The following is a 26674-nucleotide window of genomic DNA, read 5'->3' on the forward strand; positions in this document are numbered from 1 at the left end:
TCAAGGAGGACATCTACTGCTTGCACACATTGCAGTAGTTCTTGGTCCCAAGTTTCATCCATAAATTCTATATAATTTGGATCAATTATTTCTTGGTTGGTCTCTTGCAGGACAATTTCAAATGAAACTTTGTGTTCGCCTTCCATTTTGTCTGAAATTTGGATAAAAAATATATTAGTAGAGATAGGGCACTGTTGGGATTAATTTTAGATAGGCAGTTTTTAACAGTGAATTTATCTTTGGGCAGTGTATAGTATCAGAGTGGAAGTAGGAATATAAAAAAGTGTATGTGATTTAACGTAAGTAAATTCATAATTATACAAGAGAAACCTAACTGCATCCATAACTATAACAGAGAAGTCTATCTAAATCTATAACTACTACAGAGGGATAGTATATAACTATCAGAAAAAGTTTACCATATTAACTTATAGTGCACAATATACTTCAGTTTTTAAAATAACAACTTACCTTTACAAAGAAGTTGAAGTGATTAGTGAAAATCCTATTGAAATGTACACCAGGAAGTAGTAGTCAAAATGGCTGTGTTTCCTTCTCTTCCTTTATATATATTCAGGTACATAACCAATCAAATGTCAGGTAAAAAAAAAATAGAAAATGAAAGTAACATTTTAATTGGTTGTCAATTCCAACACTTCAGATGTGTTTTGTGAAGTAATTTACCTCAGGGTATTTAGAGAGGTCTACAGGCTAAATGGCTAAATGGAATTCCAACCAAATTTGTGAAAATGGTAGGGATTGGTATGTAGTATGAGCAAATCTATATTTGGTGAAAGTGTCTCAAGGGTTTCTTCTGTAAATTACTTTCCCACCTTTTTTAATGGAGCGCTTCCCGGGGAGCGCCCCGGTACGCGAACTGGCGAGCGCCCCGGTACGCGAACCTTAAGCGTTACGGGAGTCCACCATTTTGTGTTTCGGTCGAATTAAGATACAAGATGGAGGGCAAATAATGTTCAGAATGGGTAGAAGGGGGTACGGTAGACGTATCTTGACCCCCTAGGTTTTCTGAGGGTGGCTGAGGAGGCCCATATGTGCGGGAAAAAAACATTTTTTTTAAAAAATTTCACGCGGTTAGCTTCCGGTTTGCGTACCGGGTAGCGCTCCGGGGAGCGTATTTTGTTGAAAATTAGTGAAAAAACTTAGAGTAAAAAAATAATTGTGAGTGATCAGATGTAGGGTAGCTCTGAGAAGAGCTTTTGGGTTTATGGTACATTTAGGTACTTATAAGTATGTACCAATGCACAGTCTTAAATTCAAAATGAAAATTCTGTTGCCCTCATCTGAGAAGTGAACTCCATCTCCTCTGTAGATATCTTGCATGTAGTAACGCAAGTTATTGTTGTTCATGGAGCCCATTCCTTGGTCTCTCATGTAAGCTGAAACTGATTTGTTTACATGCTTCCTCGACTTCTCAATTTGTGGACAAAATTGGTTCGACCACCTCCATTTCTGTCTTTGGCATATATTTGAATATACCAAGGCAGTTTGAGGAAAAAGTGCCATCAATTGCTCAAAGGTGTCCTTTAAAAGCATTTCCAGACCTACCCCAGTCAAAGTGCCCAAATCATTTCCTCCACAGTGCACAATTAACAGGTCAGGTTTTGGCAAATGCATTAAGGTTTTCACCAATGGTATCAATTGGTGACATTTTAATCCTCTGTGGCCAAACCACTTAATTTCCACATCTTGTAAATTGAGGTTAGGTAAATTTCTGTTATCAGCATACCTCTGAGCCCAGTAGATGTAACTATGTCCAACAATCCAGACAGAAAACATGGTGAGAGAAGGTTCTGCTGCAGTCAGATGAAGTGTGGCAATGAAATGGCAGTTGAAAAAATAAGAGTTTAAAATGGAAAAAACTGTGGAGTTTCTATGGTAATTAATCAGTAGCAGTGATTGGTGGATTTTGATTGCTGAAAACAGAAAGTTAGGGTGCATGGATGAGTTTTTTGAAAGATGTATTTTGAATGGTCAAAAAAAATCATTAAATGAAAGATTGCACTGGATATGCAGGTGCACTGAGAGTTCAGAGTTCAATTGAAACATTGTTGTGTGAACTTGCAAACACCAGAGGTCTTTCAGGAGGTGGTTGCTATGCAAAAAAGGCAGACAGGGCAGAGGGGGGAAGGGTTTTGATTTGAAAAAAGTGAGGGAAGAGTTTTGATTGGGTGACATGAGAGATATGTGTGATGAATTACAGCATTTCTGTGCTTTCTATAGCTGCAGCCTCTGGAGTGCATACCTTTTGTTCTGCTGAAGACAAATTGGTGTATTTCTGAGACTGTTTTGAAACTCATAAAGTATTTGCTAAGGTGAGAAAAGATTTATTTTATTTAGATAGAGAATAGTGTGCTTTAAGGAGAAAATTATGAAGAAAGTTGTGTTTTTAAAATGTTGCTTTGTCTCAAGTGTTTTACAAATAGATTTTGCTTCTTTGAGAAATTGTAATTGGAGAAAATGTGAAGTATTAGTACTGACAGGGTGTTTTTGTGCATAGGAGCTGTGCAGTGTTTTCAAATTATGACTTGAAAATCGTTTTTGTGGAAAAGGAATGCTTTTAAAATTTATGACAAGGAAATAATGGTGTCTGCTTCTTTATAAGGCATTTGAGTGTCTCTGATGTTATTTTTCCCATTTTAAATTAAAAGACCTTTATCTGTGGGGAAAGTTCCTTGTAAATATGCTCCCACCTGTGCTTGGCAAATTTAGATTTTGATTCTTTGAGTTACATAGCCATGTTAAAAGTGACCCAATAATATTGCAAAGGCAATCAAAAAACGCTTTCATGTGTCTTAAGGACATTTTAAGTCATTTCCCCATGTGCAGTGTTTTCAAATTATGACTTGAAAATCGTTTTTGAGGAAAAGGAATGCTTTAAAAATTTATGACAAGGACATAATGGTGTCTGCTTCTTTATAAGGCATTTGAGTGTCTCTGATGTTATTTTTCCCATTTTAATTTAAGACCTTTCCCCGTGGTGCAAATTCCTTGTAATTATGCTCCCACCTGTGCTTGGCAAATTTAGATTTTGATTCTTTGAGTTACATAGCCATGTTAAAAGTGACCCAAAAATTTTGCAAAGGCAATCAAAAAACGCTTTCATGTGTCTTAAGGACATTTTAAGTCATTTCCCCATGTGCAGTGTTTTCAAATTATGACTTGAAAATCGTTTTTGAGGAAAAGGAATGCTTTTAAAATTTATGACAAGGAAATAATGGTGTCTGCTTCTTTATAAGGCATTTGAGTGTCTCTGATGTTATTTTCCCATTTTAAATTAAAACACCTTTATCTGTGGTGCAAATTCCTTGTAAATATGCTCCCACCTGTGCTTGGCAAATTTAGATTTTGATTCTTTGAGTTACATAGCCATGTTAAAAGTGACCCAAAAAAGCTGCAAAGGCAATCAAAAAACGCTTTCATGTGTCTTAAGGACATTTTAAGTCATTTCCCCATGTGCAGTGTTTTCAAATTATGACTTGAAAATCTTTTTTGTGGAAAAGGAATGCTTTTAAAATTTATGACAAGGAAATAATGGTGTCTGCTTCTTTATAAGGCATTTGAGTGTCTCTGATGTTATTTTTCCCATTTTAAATTAAAAGACCTTTATCCGTGGTGCAAATTCCTTGTAAATATGCTCCCACCTGTGCTTGGCAAATTTAGATTTTGATTCTTTGAGTTACATAGCCATGTTAAAAGTGACCCAAAAATGCTGCAAAGGCAATCAAAAAACGCTTTCATGTGTCTTTTTTAAGTCATTTCCCCATGTGCAGTGTTTTCAAATTATGACTTGAAAATCGTTTTTGAGGAAAAGGAATGCTTTTAAAATTTATGACCAGGAAATAATGGTGTCTGCTTCTTTATAAGGCATTTGAGTGTCTCTGATGTTATTTTTCCCATTTTAAATTAAAAGACCTTTATCCGTGGATTTTGATTCTTTGAGTTACATAGCCATGTTAAAAGTGACCCAAAAATGCTGCAAAGGCAATCAAAAAACGCTTCTTTTTAAAAAAAAAAGAAATGTTTTGGTTCGCTCCCGGTTCGCGTACCGGTGAGCGAACCAGGAAGCGAACCAAAAGAAATACAGCTTGCCAGAGTGCTAAACATTCTAGCAATTTTTTTTGAAAGGGGAGGTAGTTCTGAAAATAACTTTTTTTTAAATGTTTTTGTTGTTTTATATATTTTTTTTATTTTTCTGAACATTTTTTGTTTTTTTTGTATTTTTTGAACAGTTTTATGTTTTTTTTGTTTTTTTTGGAGGGGAAACAACAAAAAACAGGCATTGGAAAGGGCTCAACAGAAGCAAAAAAAAAATTTACTTTCTGGGGCATTTAGAGTACTTGTGATTTTCAAATGCTCTGTTGATTAAGTTAATGCTCATATTGGCACATGACAGTAATGTACCGCAATACAAACAGGTAATCTTCATATGGACAAAGTTGTCCTGAATGTTTGGCACGGTTTCCCGTGCCTCTGGTCCTGACAAAGATACCTGTGTTGATGTCGTGGCCACAGGAGTTGGTGGGTTGTCCTGCAGGTCACGCATCTCTGCCCGGCTGTAGTTTAATGGATGCCACCTCAGCATGTGACGGTGCATGGTGTAGTTGCCGAAGCTATACTTTTTTAAGGTGCCTCTAGATAAGTCCTCTTTACATATGAGGCACGTCACATATCTAGCATTAACTTTTTTCTGCCCTTCAGGGATTGAAAAAAACTGCCAAATAAAACTAGTTTTACGATGAGAAACCCGGGGCTCCTCTTCTAAAAACTGTGGTCCCTCTGTCTCCTCTTCCTCTTGTTCATCCTCTTCCTCCTCTGTGTTGCTGATGAACTGTGGAGGTGGTCCTCTCTTCCTATGAGGAGGTGGTGGTGGTGGTGGGGGTCCACCAGCTGAAGCTACCAATGAAGCCATTGCTCAAATATCAAAAAAGGTCTTCCTCTCACAAAGATGAAAGTCAGAGTGAGGAAAGAAGGAGGGGTTTTCATCATTTGGGAAAAACAATAGTTCTAAACCAATGAAAAGTGTTATTTTTAGGTCACCTGACCTAGCCTTACATCATTAGGAAACCAAAAGTGAAATGAACCAATGAAAAGTTTTATTAACAAGTCACATGACCTGTTACGCTTATGTTACGCGCTGCGGAACGCGCCCCGGATCGCTTCCGGGTCGCTGCGCTTCGCGCCTCGGTTCGCGCTCCGGAGCACTTCCGGGTGCGCTAACGCGGCGCGTCATAAGACGCATTACGCGGCAACGCGATACGTCGCGCTTTTGCGACGCGCCCCGGATCGCTTCTGGGGAGCTGCGCTTCGCGTCTCAGTTCGCGTACCGGAGCACTTTCGGGTGCGCTAACGCGGCGCGTCATAAGAAGCATTACGCGACAACGTGATACGTCGCGCTTCCGCGACGCGTCACGATGTTGATTTCTAACGCGGCAGTTGCGCAAACAGAACGTTTACCGGTTCGCGGACCGGGTCGCGGCATCAAATTGAGCTAACGGGAAGCTTCCCGGTTCGCGAACCGGGAGCGAACAAAAAAAAATATTTTAAAAAAATTATTAATAAACATATAAAATATATTTTTGGATTTAAAGAAGAATACATTTTACAGCTACAGATATTAGCTTTTAAAAAACCAATGAAATTCACTGAAAAAACCATAGGTTATAGACCATATATAGTTAGGAATTAGCATTTACAAAACCTTGAAAATTCACTGAAAAAACCATAGGTTATAGACCATATATAGTTAGGAATTAGCATTTAAAAAACCTTATTTTACTCACACAAAACCATTGAAATTCCATATATAGTTAGTTGCACTAACTATATATCGCGCACCCGCAATCCACTGCTGATGATGTCACATATTACATCATTCATGACATGGTCAGTGACATCACTGATGACATCACTGATGACATCTCAAATGACATCACTGATGACATCACTGATGACATCATCCAGTGACTGTGTGTTTCTGTAAAGTTTTAATATGTTTGATATATTGAAGAATGAGTGGATGTATAAGTGTCTGGATGAAGGATTTAGTAGGTGCGTGACTGACTGTATGAGTGAGTGAATAAATGTGTCGTACTAAATGCATGGGTTAGTGACTAAACTGTCTGAATGTGTGCATCAGTATGTCTGTTGTGATGTAAACTGCTGCATGTGTTGATCATTAGCTATACAAGAGGCTATATGTGTTATTGATTGGTTGCCCACGTATTTGTATGGGAGATTGAGTTTGTGTGGGGGTGGCTGGGAGGTGTGTGACTCTGTGCATAGATGTGTGAGCAGTTGATTCACTAGGTGTATGAGTTCAAGAGTGCATGTGGAAAAAGCTACATGGGCGGTTGACTGTGTGCATGAGTGTATTGATGAGTGAATGGATATCTCAATGCTACATGTCATAGTAAGTACATATGTAAAACACAGTACATGTGAGAGTTGGCATATATAAATAACTGTGCATGAGAGCCACTGAATGTGTGAGTGACTGTATGGATCATTGTGAACTTGTATCAGGGATTGTATAAGAGAGTAAATATGTGTTAGTATATGTTTGAATAAGTAAGGTGTGTATAACTGTATAGTTGAGGAAATGGAGGTAAGATTGTTTCTTTGCATGACTGACTAGGTGTGTGAGTAACTCCATGGATGAGTGACAGTGCGTGAGTGTCTGTATACACTGAGTGTATCTAAGGTTATATTAGAGTCTGAAGAGGTTTATCGTATTAGCACAAGAATGATGTCAAATGAGATGTCATCAGTGATGTCATCAGTGATGTCATTTGAGATGTCATCAGTGATGTCATCAGTGATGTCACTGACCATGTCATGAATGATGTAATATGTGACATCATCAGCAGTGGATTGCGGGTGCGCGATATATAGTTAGTGCAACTAACTATATATGGAATTTCAATGGTTTTGTGTGAGTAAAATAAGGTTTTTTAAATGCTAATTCCTAACTATATATGGTCTATAACCTATGGTTTTTTCAGTGAATTTTCAAGGTTTTGTAAATGCTAATTCCTAACTATATATGGTCTATAACCTATGGTTTTTTCAGTGAATATATATATATATATTAATATATATATATATATATATATATATATATTCACTGAAAAAACCATAGGTTTCAGGCCTTATATAGTAAGGAATTAGCATTTAAAAAACCTTGGAAATTCACTCAAAAAACTATAAGTTTTAGGGGTGTTATAGTTAGCTGGACATTTCACTCATACAAAACCATTGAAATTGCTCCTATATAGTTAGTTGTACTAACTATATTTCGCGCACCCGCAATCCACTGCTGATGATGTCACATATTACATCATTCATGACATAGTCAGTGACATCACTGATGACATCTCAAATGACATCACTGATGACATCACTGATGACATCATCCAGTGAATGTGGTTTGCTTTGTTATTTAAATATGCATTATATATATAGCAATTTGCATTGAAGAATGAGTGGATATATAAAAATAAATATTTGGATGGAGGATTTAGTAGCAGTGTAATTGACTGTTTACTTTAACAATTTATAGTGTCTCACTAAATAGAGTGGATAGTGACTAAACTGTGTGAATATCTGTATCACTTTGTCAGTTGTTGTGTAAACTGGTTCTCCAGTTGGTTACTAGCTGTGTTAAAGTCTATATTAGTTATTGATTAGTTAACTGAGTACTTGTATGGGAGAGTGAATGTGTGTGTGGTTCGGTGGAGGGTGTGTGACTGCCCAAAGATGTGTGAATAGTTGATTCAGTAGATATATGAAGTTAAAACTATATTTTCTAACAGTTGTTTGGGTGAGTGAGTATCTTCATGGGTGTGGTGATGAGCAAATATATTTCTCAATGGTACATGTCCAACAAACTAGAAAAATAAATGGCAGTGTATGTGTCAGTTATATATAAATAAGTATACATAAGACTCAATGATTGTGTGAGTGACTATATGGATAACTGTATACTTGTAATAATGATTTTATAATACACTAAGTATGACTTACTATCTAAATGAATAGATGAAGTGGTGTTTGTATAAGTGTGTAGCTAAGTAAGTATGTAAGTATGATCCATTGTTTGCATAAGTGAGTAGGATAACTTCATATGTGAATAGGTTGTGTGCTGGTGTGTAATGTCGATATAGGTGTATAAGTATTTTTGATAGTGTTCTATTGTTCATTGACAGCATGTATGAGTGAATCTACAGGTAAGTGATTAGATGTGTGTATACATCTAAGAATCTCTGAGTGGGTTTTTAGATACTTGTATTGCTGTGTCAATGGATTCAATATGATACTCTGTATTTTACAAAGTGTGATGAAATAATTTACTAGTGTATGAAAAGGTGTATGTGATTGTCACGTGGATGATGTCATCAGTGCTGTCATCAGTGATGTCATTTGTGACATCATCAGCAGTGGATTGCGGGTGCGCGAAATATAGTTAGTACAACTAACTATATAAGAGCAATTTCAATGGTTTTGTATGAGTGAAATGTCCAGCTAACTGTAACACCCCTAAAACTTATAGTTGTTTGAGTGAATTTCAAAGGTTTTTTAAATGCTAATTCCTAACTATATAAGGCCTGAAACCTGTTTTTTTCAGTGAATTTGCAAGGTTTTTTAAATGCTAATTCCTAACTATATAAGGCCTGAAACCTATGTTTTTTTCAGTAAATTTCAAAGGTTTTTTAAATGCTAATTCCTAACTATTTATTTATTTATTTATTTGAACTTTTTACCGCGCACAGCTACCCACAGTGGGTTTCCCGGCGCTAGGGATAGACTGAAGAAGAAGATGTCAGATAAGCCATCATACAGGAACCAACTATTTATGTGAACAACAGCGTTTTCAGTGTTCTGCGAAAGCGAAGAAGACTGGTCTCTAATTTAAGGGCTGTAGGAGGGGCATTCCAATATTTAGGACCAAGATAGGAAAAGGAGCGTCCCCCCATCCTTACCAGCTTAAATCTTGGTACAATGAAATTTCCAATTTCCGAGGATCGCAAAGTACGTTTGGGCCTGTAAGGTTGCACCAGCTTTTGTAGGTATGTAGGTGCAGTGCCTTCCTTTATTCTGAACATGTAGCACAGTGTCTTAAACTTTATGCGACTAGCGACCTTAAGCCAATGGAGATCATGCAAGGCAGGTGCTGCCGAAGTTCTTCTAGGAACATTCTTCAGAAGTCGCGCAGCCGCATTTTGCACCACCTGTAATGTTTTAACAGTGGCTACATCAGCCCCCAAATATAATATGTTCCCATAGTCCAGGCGAGATGTTATCAATGCCTGGACAACCGTTCTACGGGAAGGGATGGGAAGCATCCATAGGATTCTTTTGTAGCCACCTGAGGGTAGAAAAACAGGTTGCCGCGACCTTAGTGGCCTGCTGCTTCATTGTTAGCTTGTCGTCAATTTGGACACCCAAATTACGTACAGCATGTGTGGGCACAGGAAGTGAGCCCATCTCATTTGGCCAATGTTGAGGGCCCCAGAGGTTCTTGTTTTTCCCCAGAATGACCACCTCTGTCTTCTCCCCATTCAGTTTGAGACAGTTTCTCTGCATCCAGTCAGCCACAAGAATGAGGCCAGATTTTAGTGCGGAGGAATTATTCTCGTCTCTCCCTGATAGGGAGAAGACAATCTGGGTGTCATCTGCGTAAGAAAACAGAGTCAGCCCCGCCTGCTCAACGATGTTAGCCAAGGGTTTTACATATATATTGAACAATAGGGGGCTGAGTATTGACCCCTGGGGGACACCCCACACTGATGGACAGACCGCTGATGCCGCCTTAGCGGAAAATACTTGAAAGGTTCGCTCCCCAAGAAAGGAGGCCACCCAAGCTAAGGCCGTACCAGTCACACCAAGGGACCGCAGAGAGTAAAGAAGGATGGAATGTGACACGGTGTCGAAAGCTGCGCTCAAATCCAACAGGATGAGTGCCATAGTTTCGCCCTGATCGACATCGTGTCGAAGACTCTCTGTCACCCCAAGGAGGGCTGTCTCGGTCGAATAGCGAGTCCGAAAACCTGACTGGGATGGGTGTAGAAAACCAGAACTTTCCACCAATTCAGTAAGTTGGGTGTTAATGTATCTCTCTAACACTTTAGAAAAAGTGGGCAGCAGAGATATAGGACGAAAATTTGCGGGGTTTAAAATATCAGCACCAGTCTTTTTTAACAAGGGCACTACCATCGCGTGTTTCCATGGCTGGGGGATATGAGCCTCAGCAAGTGAGGCATTTAGCAATTTGACAAAGATCTGATGGGTAGAGGAATCTAGTTGTTTCAGTATTTTAACCGGAAGTGCATCGCACGGAGAACCAGAGCGCGCACTGTTTAGACAAGAAAAAAAAGAAGCATTGTCTAATGGTTGCCATACAGAGAGTTTGGTGACAGCATCGACATTAGCAGATAACTGATTAAGGCCAGATGCAGAGGATGTCGCCACCGGTGACGAGGTAAAGAGGTCATAAATCAAGTCAATTTTCTTGATAAAAAAATCAGCTAAAGATTGACATTGGACCGCGTCAAGCGCGGGAGGCATAGGAGTAGAGTCTGCACCAGTTAGTTTTTTTACAACTGAGAAAAGCATCTTGGGGCAATTTTGTGCGTCTGAAACTACTTTTTTAGTAAAGTCCGCTCTAGCTGTTTTACAGCTTTTGTGATAGCCCTTCAGAGCTTCTCTATAAGCTGCTTTACGAGAAGGAGAATAGTTGAGCCTCCACTTTCTTTCTAGAGTCTTACATTGAGTGCGGAGGCACTTAAGCTTATCGGAAAACCATGGTGCAGGGGGGTGATGAGGCATGGATTTCTTAAAGGAAGCGTGTAATTAACAGCATTATTTAACCACTGATCAACTGCACAATTTAGTGCAGTGATGGGTAGGTCAGTGTTTGGGAGTGTCCTCAGTAATTGTTTATTAAGTTCTAGCATGTTAATTTCCCCCCAACTGCGTGTCTGTTTATCTTTCCCTTTTGCGATCCTAGCTGCTGTCCGAGTAATATCTAATGAGAAAGGAACAGCATAATGATCGGACCATTCTATTGGGCGTGCTTTCTGGGAGCAGTCCAACTGTAGATTTGACAAGATGGGATCTAATAAATGACCAGCATGGTGTGTAGGGGCAGAATTCAGTAGCTGAATGTTGAAAACTTCAAGAATAGAAATGAGCTGTTTACTAGATGTACAGTCGAGATCTTCAAGATGGATATTTAAATCCCCAATAATCGTAAAATTGGCTGCTCTAAGTAGTAAAGAGCAAACACAACAATGATGGACAGAATGTGGATCAATGTCACACATTCACCCCAGTCCAAAGATCTGGGCCCAAATCCATCGTTTTTCCACTCCACACCACCCTGGGTTAGACAATGGCGATATGCAAATCAGCGCTGACCCTGTGCCCCATGGGAACAGTCCAGTCCGAACTACAAAAGCCATGTCCTTCCCAGAACGGAAACAAGCATCCGAGGACCGGCCCGGTTTCGAGGTAACACCTCTCATCAGCCCGGCTAGCTTGATTCCAGTGGTGTGGAGTGCCTGGGACTCACGTCTGAGCATCCCCAGTACACTTAGAGCGGTACCTGCAAACACAACAATGATGGACAGAATGTGGATCAATGTCACACATTCACCCCAGTCCAAAGATCTGGGCCCAAATCCATCGTTTTTCCACTCCACACCACCCTGGGTTAGACAATGGCGATATGCAAATCAGCGCTGACCCTGTGCCCCATGGGAACAGTCCAGTCCGAACTACAAAAGCCATGTCCTTCCCAGAACGGAAACAAGCATCCGAGGACCGGCCCGGTTTCGAGGTAACACCTCTCATCAGCCCGGCTAGCTTGATTCCAGTGGTGTGGAGTGCCTGGGACTCACGTCTGAGCATCCCCAGTACACTTAGAGCGGTACCTGCAAACACAACAATGATGGACAGAATGTGGATCAATGTCACACATTCACCCCAGTCCAAAGATCTGGGCCCAAATCCATCGTTTTTCCACTCCACACCACCCTGGGTTAGACAATGGCGATATGCAAATCAGCGCTGACCCTGTGCCCCATGGGAACAGTCCAGTCCGAACTACAAAAGCCATGTCCTTCCCAGAACGGAAACAAGCATCCGAGGACCGGCCCGGTTTCGAGGTAACACCTCTCATCAGCCCGGCTAGCTTGATTCCAGTGGTGTGGAGTGCCTGGGACTCACGTCTGAGCATCCCCAGTACACTTAGAGCGGTACCTGCAAACACAACAATGATGGACAGAATGTGGATCAATGTCACACATTCACCCCAGTCCAAAGATCTGGGCCCAAATCCATCGTTTTTCCACTCCACACCACCCTGGGTTAGACAATGGCGATATGCAAATCAGCGCTGACCCTGTGCCCCATGGGAACAGTCCAGTCCGAACTACAAAAGCCATGTCCTTCCCAGAACGGAAACAAGCATCCGAGGACCGGCCCGGTTTCGAGGTAACACCTCTCATCAGCCCGGCTAGCTTGATTCCAGTGGTGTGGAGTGCCTGGGACTCACGTCTGAGCATCCCCAGTACACTTAGAGCGGTACCTGCAAACACAACAATGATGGACAGAATGTGGATCAATGTCACACATTCACCCCAGTCCAAAGATCTGGGCCCAAATCCATCGTTTTTCCACTCCACACCACCCTGGGTTAGACAATGGCGATATGCAAATCAGCGCTGACCCTGTGCCCCATGGGAACAGTCCAGTCCGAACTACAAAAGCCATGTCCTTCCCAGAACGGAAACAAGCATCCGAGGACCGGCCCGGTTTCGAGGTAACACCTCTCATCAGCCCGGCTAGCTTGATTCCAGTGGTGTGGAGTGCCTGGGACTCACGTCTGAGCATCCCCAGTACACTTAGAGCGGTACCTGCAAACACAACAATGATGGACAGAATGTGGATCAATGTCACACATTCACCCCAGTCCAAAGATCGGGCCCAAATCCATCGTTTTTCCACTCAACACCACCCTGGGTTAGACAATGGCGATATGCAAATCAGCTCTGACCCTGTGCCCCATGGGAACAGTCCAGTCCGAACTACAAAAGCCATGTCCTTCCCAGAACGGAAACAAGCATCCGAGGACCGGCCCGGTTTCGAGGTAACACCTCTCATCAGCCCGGCTAGCTTGATTCCAGTGGTGTGGAGTGCCTGGGACTCACGTCTGAGCATCCCCAGTACACTTAGAGCGGTACCTGCAAACACAATGATGGACAGAATGTGGATCAATGTCACACATTCACCCCAGTCCAAAGATCTGGGCCCAAATCCATCGTTTTTCCACTCCACACCACCCTGGGTTAGACAATGGCGATATGCAAATCAGCGCTGACCCTGTGCCCCATGGGAACAGTCCAGTCCGAACCACAAAAGCCATGTCCTTCCCAGAACGGAAACAAGCATCCGAGGACCGGCCCGGTTTCGAGGTAACACCTCTCATCAGCCCGGCTAGCTTGATTCCAGTGGTGTGGAGTGCCTGGGACTCACGTCTGAGCATCCCCAGTACACTTAGAGCGGTACCTGCAAACACAACAATGATGGACAGAATGTGGATCAATGTCACACATTCACCCCAGTCCAAAGATCTGGGCCCAAATCCATCGTTTTTCCACTCCACACCACCCTGGGTTAGACAATGGCGATATGCAAATCAGCGCTGACCCTGTGCCCCATGGGAACAGTCCAGTCCGAACTACAAAAGCCATGTCCTTCCCAGAACGGAAACAAGCATCCGAGGACCGGCCCGGTTTCGAGGTAACACCTCTCATCAGCCCGGCTAGCTTGATTCCAGTGGTGTGGAGTGCCTGGGACTCACGTCTGAGCATCCCCAGTATACTTAGAGCGGTACCTGCAAACACAACAATGATGGACAGAATGTGGATCAATGTCACACATTCACCCCAGTCCAAAGATCTGGGCCCAAATCCATCGTTTTTCCACTCCACACCACCCTGGGTTAGACAATGGCGATATGCAAATCAGCGCTGACCCTGTGCCCCATGGGAACAGTCCAGTCCGAACTACAAAAGCCATGTCCTTCCCAGAACGGAAACAAGCATCCGAGGACCGGCCCGGTTTCGAGGTAACACCTCTCATCAGCCCGGCTAGCTTGATTCCAGTGGTGTTGAGTGCCTGGGACTCACGTCTGAGCATCCCCAGTACACTTAGAGCGGTACCTGCAAACACAACAATGATGGACAGAATGTGGATCAATGTCACACATTCACCCCAGTCCAAAGATCTGGGCCCAAATCCATCGTTTTTCCACTCCACACCACCCTGGGTTAGACAATGGCGATGTGCAAATCAGCGCTGACCCTGTGCCCCATGGGAACAGTCCAGTCCGAACTACAAAAGCCATGTCCTTCCCAGAACGGAAACAAGCATCCGAGGACCGGCCCGGTTTCGAGGTAACACCTCTCATCAGCCCGGCTAGCTTGATTCCAGTGGTGTGGAGTGCCTGGGACTCACGTCTGAGCATCCCCAGTACACTTAGAGCGGTACCTGCAAACACAACAATGATGGACAGAATGTGGATCAATGTCACACATTCACCCCAGTCCAAAGATCTGGGCCCAAATCCATCGTTTTTCCACTCCACACCACCCTGGGTTAGACAATGGCGATATGCAAATCAGCGCTGACCCTGTGCCCCATGGGAACAGTCCAGTCCGAACTACAAAAGCCATGTCCTTCCCAGAACGGAAACAAGCATCCGAGGACCGGCCCGGTTTCGAGGTAACACCTCTCATCAGCCCGGCTAGCTTGATTCCAGTGGTGTGGAGTGCCTGGGACTCACGTCTGAGCATCCCCAGTACACTTAGAGCGGTACCTGCAAACACAACAATGATGGACAGAATGTGGATCAATGTCACACATTCACCCCAGTCCAAAGATCTGGGCCCAAATCCATCGTTTTTCCACTCCACACCACCCTGGGTTAGACAATGGCGATATGCAAATCAGCGCTGACCCTGTGCCCCATGGGAACAGTCCAGTCCAAACGCGCTGCGCTGGGGATGCCCAGACGTGGGTCCCAGGCACTCCACACGACTTGGAGTCAAGCTAGCCGGGCTGAAGAGAGGTGTTACCTCGAAACCGGTCCGGTCCTCGGATGCTTGATTCCGTTCTGGGAAGGACATGGCTTTTGTAGTTCGGACTGGACTGTTCCCATGGGGCAACAGGGTCAGAGCTGATTTGCATATCGCCATTGTCTAACCCAGGGTGGTGTGGAGTGCAAAAAAACGATGGATTTGGGCCCAGATCTTTTGACTGGGGGAGTGTGTGACATTGATCCACATTCAGTCCATCACTTGTTGTTTTTGCAATTGCCGCCCTAAGTGCGCTGGGGATGCCCAGACGTGGGTCCCAGGCACTCCACACCACTTGGAGTCAAGCTAGCCGGGCTGAAGAGAGGTGTTACCTCGAAACCGGTCCGGTCCTCGGATGCTTGATTCCGTTCTGGGAAGGACATGGCTTTTGTAGTTCGGACTGGACTGTTCCCATGGGGCAACAGGGTCAGAGCTGATTTGCATATCGCCATTGTCTAACCCAGGGTGGTGTGGAGTGCAAAAAAACGATGGATTTGGGCCCAGATCTTTTGACTGGGGGAGTGTGTGACATTGATCCACATTCAGTCCATCACTTGTTGTTTTTGCAATTGCCGCCCTAAGTGCGCTGGGGATGCCCAGACGTGGGTCCCAGGCACTCCACACCACTTGGAGTCAAGCTAGCCGGGCTGAAGAGAGGTGTTACCTCGAAACCGGTCCGGTCCTCGGATGCTTGATTCCGTTCTGGGAAGGACATGGCTTTTGTAGTTCGGACTGGACTGTTCCCATGGGGCAACAGGGTCAGAGCTGATTTGCATATCGCCATTGTCTAACCCAGGGTGGTGTGGAGTGCAAAAAAACGATGGATTTGGGCCCAGATCTTTTGACTGGGGGAGTGTGTGACATTGATCCACATTCAGTCCATCACTTGTTGTTTTTGCAATTGCCGCCCTAAGTGCGCTGGGGATGCCCAGACGTGGGTCCCAGGCACTCCACACCACTTGGAGTCAAGCTAGCCGGGCTGAAGAGAGGTGTTACCTCGAAACCGGTCCGGTCCTCGGATGCTTGATTCCGTTCTGGGAAGGACATGGCTTTTGTAGTTCGGACTGGACTGTTCCCATGGGGCAACAGGGTCAGAGCTGATTTGCATATCGCCATTGTCTAACCCAGGGTGGTGTGGAGTGCAAAAAAACGATGGATTTGGGCCCAGATCTTTTGACTGGGGGAGTGTGTGACATTGATCCACATTCAGTCCATCACTTGTTGTTTTTGCTAAGTAGTAAAGAGGCCAGGAAATCCGGTAAGGAAGTAACCCAGGGATTGGCATTCCCAGGAGGGCGATAGATTATAATTCCTGAAGCCTATGGTTTTTTCAGTGAATTTCAATGGGTTTTTAAATGCTAATTCCTAACTATATCAGGCCTGAAACCTATGGTTTTTTCATTGAATTTCGAAGGTTTTTTAAATGACAATTTTTAAAAGTATTAATTGTTATTTTTTTTATACTGATTTACTACATTTTTGCAGGCAGGTGTTCAGAGAGCACGCCCCCTTTTTACAACACTCTGCAGGGCAGCTCCATGGTGCTTACTGGAGATACCTGTAGGACTAGTTCCTTCTAGGGGATCTCTGGATTGAACAGGAATTAATTCCCCAACTTAAACTGTGCAAACACGTCCTTTAGAGAGTTCAAAATTGGGGGATTAAGTTCCCTTGCATACTGGGGGTCCCTGGAGGCCAACTAGCCCACCATGAGCCTCCAATATGCGCCATAGGGCTGCATTGCTTTTCCCTGGGGGGGCAGCGGTCCCCGGGGCAGTGTAGGGGGGCATTGGGCCCCACCCACACTTCTTTATCACTATGCCATGTGATTTCCCGGGGTAATTTAAAAACAAAACGGGTTTAAAAAAAACAAATTTTGACCTTGGGGGTCCTTGTGGGACCACCTTGGCAGGCCTAGGGGGTCAGGGTGTTTCTACCCTGCCCCCTTTTTGTGTAGTTTGTTAGGTAATATATATATATATATATTCACTGAAAAAAACATAGGTTTCACACACGTTATAGTTAGCTGGACATTTCACTCATAGAAAACCTTTGAAATTCCCCCGTTATAGTTCGTTCAGCTAACTATAACTCGTGTGGCCGCAATGCACTGCTGATGATGTCACATATTACATTACTCATGACATGGTCAATGACATCACTCATGACATCACTGATGACATCTCAAATGACATCACTGATGACATCATCCAGTGAATGTGTATCTTTCTGAAAAATAAATATTTTTTATATATGTATATCTAAAGGTTGATGGAAGAATAAATGGGTAAATAAGTGTCTAAATGGATGTTTTTTTGTAAAATTGATTGGTTAACTGACTTATTAAGTGTATCTTAGTGAATACATATATTAGCGAGTAATGTTTAAATATTTAAATCTCTGTATCAGTGTCTCCCTTTGTATATAAGTGGCTACATGGGTTGGTGAGTAGCTACATGAGTGTGAATATGTGTTATTAGTTGTGTTTTTGAGTATCAGTATGAGTGTCTGTATGGTTCGGTGGGGGATATTACTTAGCGCACAGACGCATGAATGAGTGACTCACTGTTTGTATGTGTTTTGAAGACACCATGTGTGCAAGACTCTATGCGTGGATGATTGTGTGTATGCGTGGGTTAGTGAGTGAATGACTGTCTCAATAGTGTATTCATGAGTAACTGCATATGTTTTAAACTAGTATATGTGAGTATTGATGTATATAATTGAGTATATGTGACAGTGAGAGTTTGGAAGAGTACCTGTATAAATTAGTACGTGTTTTTATAATTGATTGTTTAAGAGAGTAAGTATGTGTACGTTTCTGTAGAAGTAAGTGTAGTGGTGTGTGTATAGCTGTATATGTAAACAAATGGATGTTTGATAGTTTATTTGCATGTGTTAATATGTATGTGAGTAACTATATGAATGAGTATTAGTGTGTAACAGGATGTATGGGTGTATGAGTACATATAATGAGTGAATACATGTATGAGTGATTATATAGAACTGTTGGTGAATGAGTGGATGTGTATGTAGATGTAAGAATTACCTAATAGGTTGTTGTAACTGGTATTGATATCTCCATTTTTTTGAAAATTGTAGTTTCCATTTTGGAATCTGTGTATCAAAGGTTATAGTAGGGTGAGAGGAGGTCTGCCACTCTTTCACAAGGATGATGTCATCAGTGATATCATTTGAGATGTCATCAGTGATGTCATGAGTGATGTCACTGACCATGTCATGAGTGATGTAATATGTGATGTCAGCAGCAGTGCATTGCGGCAGCGCGAGTTATAGTTAGCTGAACTAACTATAACGGGGGAATTTCAAATGTTTTCTATGAGTGAAATGTCCAGCTAACTATAACGTGTGTGAAACCTATGGTTTTTTCAGTGAATTTCTAAGGTTTTTTAAATGCTAATTCCTAACTATAACATGTGTGAAACCTATGGTTTTTTCAGTAAACTTGCAAGGTTTTTTAAATGCTAATTCCTAACTATAACGTGTGTGTGTAACCTATGGTTTTTCAGTGAATTTGCAAGGTTTTTTACATGCTAATTCCTAACTATAACGTGTGTGAAACCTATGGTTTTTCCAGTGACTTTACCAAGTTTTTTAAACGCTAATTTCTAACTATATCTGGTCTGAAACATATGTTTTTTTCAGTGAATTTCAAAACTTTTCAACATGCTCATTACTGTATCAATTTTTATAATTTATATATATTTATTTTTCACAAACTGCCTTTGTATATTATAAAGGATTGACTGTATCCAGTAATATGCAATGGCACTGTGTCTTTTTATGATTTGCTTAAAGTTGAACAGTATAGTGTACATCTTCAATCAACAATAAACACTAAAAGTTGTTATTTTCCTTTTTTTGTGATTTTTTTCCAGCGTGTGCCGCACCCTAAATTTGTTTTTGTTTTAAAAAAAATTTTTTTTTTTGCCCTTTTGGGTCCTTCAAGAACCCCCTGTGAAGGCCTAGGGTGTCAGTGAGTCTCTACCCTGCCTCCTTTTCACGTTCTCCACTATTGTTTTTTGGTGACTTCTGCCACATGGTTGCGCGCCACGTGAGCGCACCTCGCTATTTAAAAAAAAATAATCTTTTTTTGACCTTCAGGGGTCCTTCAGGGACCCCCTGAGAAAGCCTAGGGGGTCAGGGAGTCTCTACCCTGCGTCCTTTTCACGTTCTCCTCTATTGTTTTTGGGTGACTTCTGACTCGTGGGTGCGCGCCACGTGCGCGCATCTCGCAATTTTTTTTATTTTTAAAATTGGGTTTTTTGCCCATCGGACTCTTTCGGGGACTCCCTGAGAAAGCCTAGGGGGTCTCTGCTCTGCCTTCTTTTTGCTTTTTGAAACTTTTTGGAAAATCGGGCAAAACGTCATTTTGAAGCGACGTGCGTGCACTGTGCGCACATGCGTGCGCGCACGTTGCGCGCACGTAAAGTCATGTGACTTGAAAACAACACTTTTGATTGGTTCATGGCAGTTTCTGTTCTAGTATCTTCAAACACCCCACCCACTGCCCTCACTATCTCTTTCACTTTGTTAGGAGAAGGACTTCAACAGATATCCTGCTGAAAACAAATCCTAACATGGCACAACAACCATCTTCATCGGAGAGTGATGTGGATACCTTCCTTGTGGAGCCTCCTAAAGATAAAAAATATAAATCTTTCATATGGCAATTTATTACTATACCATAGGGGCAAAAAAAGGTGAATGCCCAAAAGTCTCCTGTGTGATCTGTGGAGCTGTTCTATCAAGGGGAGAACCCCCCAAAAATATTCATTTAGTATCCACACTATGATCAGGCACATCAAGAACGTGCATCCCCACAATTATGCGCGTGCTGCTACGAGAGCCAAGGCAAGGGAGCTTCCACCAGCTGTGCCGAGCACCTCTTCGGCATTTCAATCACCAACTTCGAGAGAGCTGGACATACATCCTAATTTTGCTAAAGTACACATTTCGTGCAATGACTGCAACGAAATAATTTGTTATGGAGAACAAAGTGTGGACCTAATTGATGCTAGGATATCAGAGCATGTATGCAGCAAAAAATAATTTTTTTCATTATTTATTTTTGTACCAGTTCTGTTCCAGTTTTTTGTTACCTATTTACTGTTTTTGTTTGAAGAAAAATCCCAAAAATATATAAAATTGTTAAAAAACTAAAAAAATACAAAACAAAAAAGACAAAAAAAACAGTTCTTTTCAGAACTAACCTCACTTCTCAAAGAGTTATATATTTTATATACTGTGTCATACTTTTTTTGAATGAAAATGTAGTGTATAAATGAATGACTGAAATGACTGTATGAAAAGGAGGAAAGGACTAATGGAATGAGTGAGGGAAGGGTAGTATGGTGAGTGAGAAAAGGGGAGTCAAAGAGTAACTGAAACAAAGGGACTAAGGGTAGAGGAGTGAGGTAAGTGGAAAGAAAGAGTAAGGGAAGGGCAGTAAGGAAACAAAAGTGAGAGACGAGGAGTGAGAAAAGGGGAGCATGGAACAGAGACACAGAAGGTAAGTAAGGGATGGAAAGGGAGAAGTAGAGCAGAGTGAAGGGAGTGAAAGTAAGAGAAGTGGGGTGAGGAAAAGGGTATGAAGGTGAGGGAAGGGAAGTAATGGAAAGTGACAGATGGGGAGTGAGGGAGAGAGAAGTGGAGTGAGGGGATGTAGGAACTTAGAAAAGGGGAACAAGAAAAGGGAGTAAAGAATGGAGTGAGAGAAAGAGAGCAAGGGGGAGTGAGGAAAAGGGAACAGGAAAGTGAAAGGGTGAAAAAAACACAGACAGGAGGAAGTGTAGTGGGATAAGGGGAGTGACGGTGAGTGAAGGACAGTGACACTTATGGAAGGTGTATAAGGTTGTGGGAAGGGAAATGAGAGAAAATGAAGGAGATTAAGAGAGAGGAAAGGGGACTAAGGGATAAAGTAGGAGTGAAGGAAAAAGAAAGAGAGCGACAGGAAGAGTGAGGGAGAGAAAGAGAGAAAGAGAGTAAGAGAGGAAGACAGGGAGAACAAGTGACTAAGAGGGACTAAGGCGGTTACACTGAGTGAGACAGAGAAACAGAGGGAGAGAGAAATGGAGTGAAAGAGAGTGGGGGAGTAAAGGAATTTCATCACCTGACTCAAATGTGAAGATTGTTGAAGAGCAGTCACGTGGTAAGAAGACCGAGGAGTTCTTTATGTGGAAGTTTTTCACCTTTCCAGAGGGGCACAAGAAAGTAAATGCACCAAAGTTCACCTGCAAAATCTGTGGTAGTGAGTGACTATATGGATAACTGTATACTTGTAATAATGATTTTATAATACACTAAGTATGACTTACTATCTAAATGAATAGATGAAGTGGTGTTTGTATAAGTGTGTAGCTAAGTAAATATGTAAGTATGATCCATTGTTTGCATAAGTGAGTAGGATAACTTCATATGTGAATAGATTGTGTGCTGGTGTGTAATGTCGATATAGGTGTATAAGTATTTTTGATAGTGTTCTATTGTTCATTGACAGCATGTATGAGTGAATCTACAGGTAAGTGATTAGATGTGTGTATACATCTAAGAATCTCTGAGTGGGTTTTTAGATACTTGTATTGCTGTGTCAATGGATTCAAATATGATACTCTGTATTTTACAAAGTGTGATGAAATATTTTACTAGTGTATGAAAAGGTGTATGTGATTGTCACGTGGATGATGTCATCAGTGCTGTCATCAGTGATGTCATTTGTGACATCATCAGCAGTGGATTGGGGGTGCGCGAAATATAGTTAGTACAACTAACTATATAAGAGCAATTTCAATGGTTTTGTATGAGTGAAATGTCCAGCTAACTGTAACACCCCTAAAACTTATAGTTGTTTGAGTGAATTTCAAAGGTTTTTTAAATGCTAATTCCTAACTAAATAATTCCTGAAACCTATGGTTTTTTCAGTGAATTTCAATGGGTTTTTAAATGCTAATTCCTAACTATATCAAGCCTGAAACCTATGGTTTTTTCATTGAATTTCGAAGGTTTTTTAAATGACAATTTTTAACAGTATTAATTGTTATTTTTTATACTGATTTACTACATTTTTGCAGGCAGGTGTTCAGAGAGCACGCCCCCTTTTTACAACACTCTGCAGCGCAGCTCCATGGTGCTTACTGGAGATACCTGTTGGACTAGTTCCCTCTAGGGGACCTCTGGATTGAACAGGAATTAATTCCCCAACTTAAACGGGCTGCGTTGCTTTTCCCTGGGGGGCAGCGGTCCCCGGGGCAGTGTAGGGGGGCATTGGGCCCCACCCACACTTCTTTATCACTATGCCATGTGATTTCCCGGGGGGTAATTAAAAAAAAAACAGGTTTAAAAAAAACAAATTTTGACCTTGGGGGTCCTTGTGGGACCACCTTGGCAGGCCTCGGGGGTCAGGGTGTTTCTACCCTGCCCCTTTTTTGTGTAGTTTGTTAGGTAATATATATATATATATATTCACTGAAAAAAACATAGGTTTCACACACGTTAAAGTTAGCTGGACATTTCACTCATAGAAAACCTTTGAAATTCCCCCGTTATAGTTCGTTCAGCTAACTATAACTCATGCGGCCGCAGTGCACTGCTGATGATGTCACATATTACATCACTCATGACATGGTCAGTGACATCACTCATGACATCACTGATGACATCTCAAATGACATCACTGATGACATCATCCAGTGAATGTGTATCTTTCTGAAAAATAAATATTTTTCTATATATTTATATCTAAAGGTTGATGGAAGAATAAATGGGTAAATAAGTGTCTAAATGGATGTTTTTATGTAAAATTGATTGGTTAACTGACTTATTAAGTGTATCTTAGTGAATACATATATTAGCAAGTAATGTTTAAATATTTAAATATCTGTATCAGTGTCTCCCTTTGTACATACGTGGCTACATGGGTTGGTGAGTAGCTACATGAGTGTGTATATGTGTTATTAGTTGTGTTTTTGAGTATCAGTATGAGTGTCAGTATGGTTCGGTGGGGGATATTACTTAGCGCACAGACGCATGAATGAGTGACTCACTGTTTGTATGTGTTTTGAAGACACCATGTGTGCAAGACTCTATGCGTGGATGATTGTGTGTATGCATGGGTTAGTGAGTGAATGACTGTCTCAATAGTGTATTCATGAGTAACTACATATGTTTTAAACTAGTATATGTGAGTATTGATGTATATAATTGAGTATATGTGACAGTGAGAGTTTGGAAGAGTACCTGTATAAATTAGTATGTGTTTTTATAATTGATTGTTTAAGAGAGTAAGTATGTGTACGTTTCTGTAGAAGTAAGTGTAGTGGTGTGTGTATAGCTGTATATGCAAACAAATGGATGTTTGATAGTTTATTTGCATGTGTGAATATGTATGCGAGTAACTATATGAATGAGTATTAGTGTGTAACAGGATGTATGGGTGTATGAGTACATATAATGAGTGAATACATGTATGAGTGATTATATAGAACTGTTGGTGAATGAGTGGATGTGTATGTAGATGTAAGAATTACCTAATAGATTGTTGTAACTGGTATTGATATCTCCATTTTTTTGAAAATTGTAGTTTCCATTTTGGAATCTGTGTATCAAAGGTTATAGTAGGGTGAGAGGAGGTCTGCCACTCTTTCACAAGGATGATGTCATCAGTGATATCATTTGAGATGTCATCAGTGATGTCATGAGTGATGTCACTGACCATGTCATGAGTGATGTAATATGTGAAGTCAGCAGCAGTGCATTGCGGCAGCGCGAGTTATAGTTAGCTGAACTAACTATAACGGGGGAATTTCAAATGTTTTCTATGAGTGAAATGTCCAGCTAACTATAACGTGTGTGAAACCTATGTTTTTTTCAGTGAATTTCTAAGGTTTTTTAACTGCTAATTCCTAACTATAACATGTGTGAAACCTATGTTTTTTTCAGTAAGCTTGCAAGGTTTTTTAAATGCTAATTCCAAACTATAACGTGTGTGTGTAACCTATGGTTTTTTCAGTGAATTTGCAAGGTTTTTTAAATGCTAATTCCTAACTATAACGTGTGTGAAACCTATGGTTTTTCCAGTGAATTTACCAATTTTTTAAACGCTAATTTCTAACTATATTTGGTCTGAAACATATGTTTTTTCAGTGAATTTCAAAACTTTTCAACATGCTCATTACTGTATCAATTTTTATATTTATATATATTTATTTTTCACAAACTGCCTTTGTATATTATAAAGGATTGACTGTATCCAGTAATATGCAATGTCACTGTGTCTTTTTATGATTTGCTTAAAGTTGAACAGTATAGTGTACATCTTCAATCAACAATAAACACTAAAAGTTGTTATTTTCCTTTTTTTGTGATTTTTTTCCAGCGTGCGCCGCACCCTAAATTTGTTTTTGTTTTAAAAAAAAATGTTTTTTTTGCCCTTTTGGGTCCTTCAAGAACCCCCTGTGAAGGCCTAGGGTGTCAGTGAGTCTCTACCCTGCCTCCTTTTCACGTTCTCCACTATTGTTTTTTGGTGACTTCTGCCACGTGGTTGCGCACCTCGCTATTTAAAAAAAAAAAAAAAAATCTTTTTTTGACCTTCAGGGGTCCTTCAGGGACCCCCTGAGAAAGCCTAGGGGGATCAGGGAGTCTCTACCCTGCGTCCTTTTCACGTTCTCCTCTATTGTTTTTGGTTGACTTCTGACTCGTGGGTGCGCGCCACGTGCGCGCATCTTGCAATTTTTTTTATTTTTAAAATGGGGTTTTTTGCCCATCGGACTCTTTCGGGGACCCCCTGAGAAAGCCTAGGGGGTCTCTGCTCTGCCTTCTTTTTGCTTTTTGAAACTTTTTGGAAAATCGGGCAAAACGCCATTTTGAAGCGACGTGCGTGCACTGTGCGCACATGCGTGCGCGCACGTTGCGCGAACGTAAAGTCATGTGACTTGAAAACAACACTTTTGATTGGTTCATGGCAGTTTCTGTTCTAGTATCTTCAAACACCCCACCCACTGCCCTCACTATCTCTTTCACTTTGTTAGGAGAAGGACTTCAACAGATATCCTGCTGAAAACAAATCCTAACATGGCACAACAACCATCTTCATCGGAGAGTGATGTGGATACCTTCCTTGTGGAGCCTCCTAAAGATAAAAAAAATAAATCTTTCATATGGCAATTTATTACTATACCATAGGGGCAAAAAAAGGTGAATGCCCAAAAGTCTCCTGTGTGATCTGTGGACCTGTTCTATCAAGGGGAGAACTCCCAAAAAATATTCATTTAGTATCCACACTATGATCAGGCACATCAAGAACGTGCATCCCCACAATTATGCGCGTGCTGCTACGAGAGCCAAGGCAAGGGAGCTTCCACCAGCTGTGCCGAGCACCTCTTCGGCATTTCAATCACCAACTTCGAGAGAGCTGGACATACATCCTAATTTTGCTAAAGTACACATTTCGTGCAATGACTGCAACAAAATAATTTGTTATGGAGAACAAAGTGTGGACCTAATTGATATTAGGATATCAGAGCATGTATGCTGCAAAAAATAATTTTTTTCATTATTTATTTTTGTACCAGTTCTGTTCCAGTTCCAGTTTTTTGTTACCTATTTACTGTTTTTGTTTGAAGAAAAATCCCAAAAATATATAAAATTGTTAAAAAACTAAAAAAATACAAAACAAAAAAGACAAAAAAACTGTTCTTTTCAGAACTAACCTCACTTCTCAAAGAAGAGTTATATATTTTATATACTGTGTCATACTTTTTTGAATGAAAATGTAGTGTATAAATGAATGACTGAAATGACTGTATGAAAAGGAGGAAAGGACTAATGGAATGAGTGAGGGAAGGGTAGTATGGTCAGTGAGAAAAGGGGAGTCAAAGAGTAACTGAAACAAAGGGACTAAGGGTAGAGGAGTGAGGTAAGTGGAAAGAAAGAGTAAGGGAAGGGCAATAAGGAAACAAAAGTGAGAGACGAGGAGTGAGAAAAGGGGAGCATGGAACAGAGAAACAGAAGGTAAGTAAGGGATGGAAAGGGAGAAGTAGAGCAGAGTGAAGGGAGTGAAAGTAAGAGAAGTGGGGTGAGGAAAAGGGTATGAAGGTGAGGGAAGGGAAGTAATGGAAAGTGACAGATGGGGAGTGAGGGAGAGAGAAGTGGAGTGAGGGGATGGAGGAACTTAGAAAAGGGGAGCAAGAAAAGGGAGTAAAGAATGGAGTGAGAGAAAGGGAGCAAGGGGGAGTGAGGAAAAGGGAACAGGAAAGTGAAAGGGTGAAAAAAACACAGACAGGAGGAAGTGTAGTGGGGTAAGGGGAGTGACGGTGAGTGAAGGACAGTGACACTTATGGAAGGTGTATAAGGGTGTGGGAAGGGAAATGAGAGAAAATTAAGGAGATTAAGAGAGAGGAAAGGGGACTAAGGGATAAAGTAGAAGTGAAGGAAAAAGAAAGAGAGCGACAGGAAGAGAGAGGGAGAGAAAGAGAGCGAGAGAGTAAGAGAGAAAGACA

This window comes from Lissotriton helveticus, chromosome 4_1 (assembly GCF_964261635.1).
Source record: "Lissotriton helveticus chromosome 4_1, aLisHel1.1, whole genome shotgun sequence".
Taxonomy (NCBI): domain Eukaryota; kingdom Metazoa; phylum Chordata; class Amphibia; order Caudata; family Salamandridae; genus Lissotriton; species Lissotriton helveticus.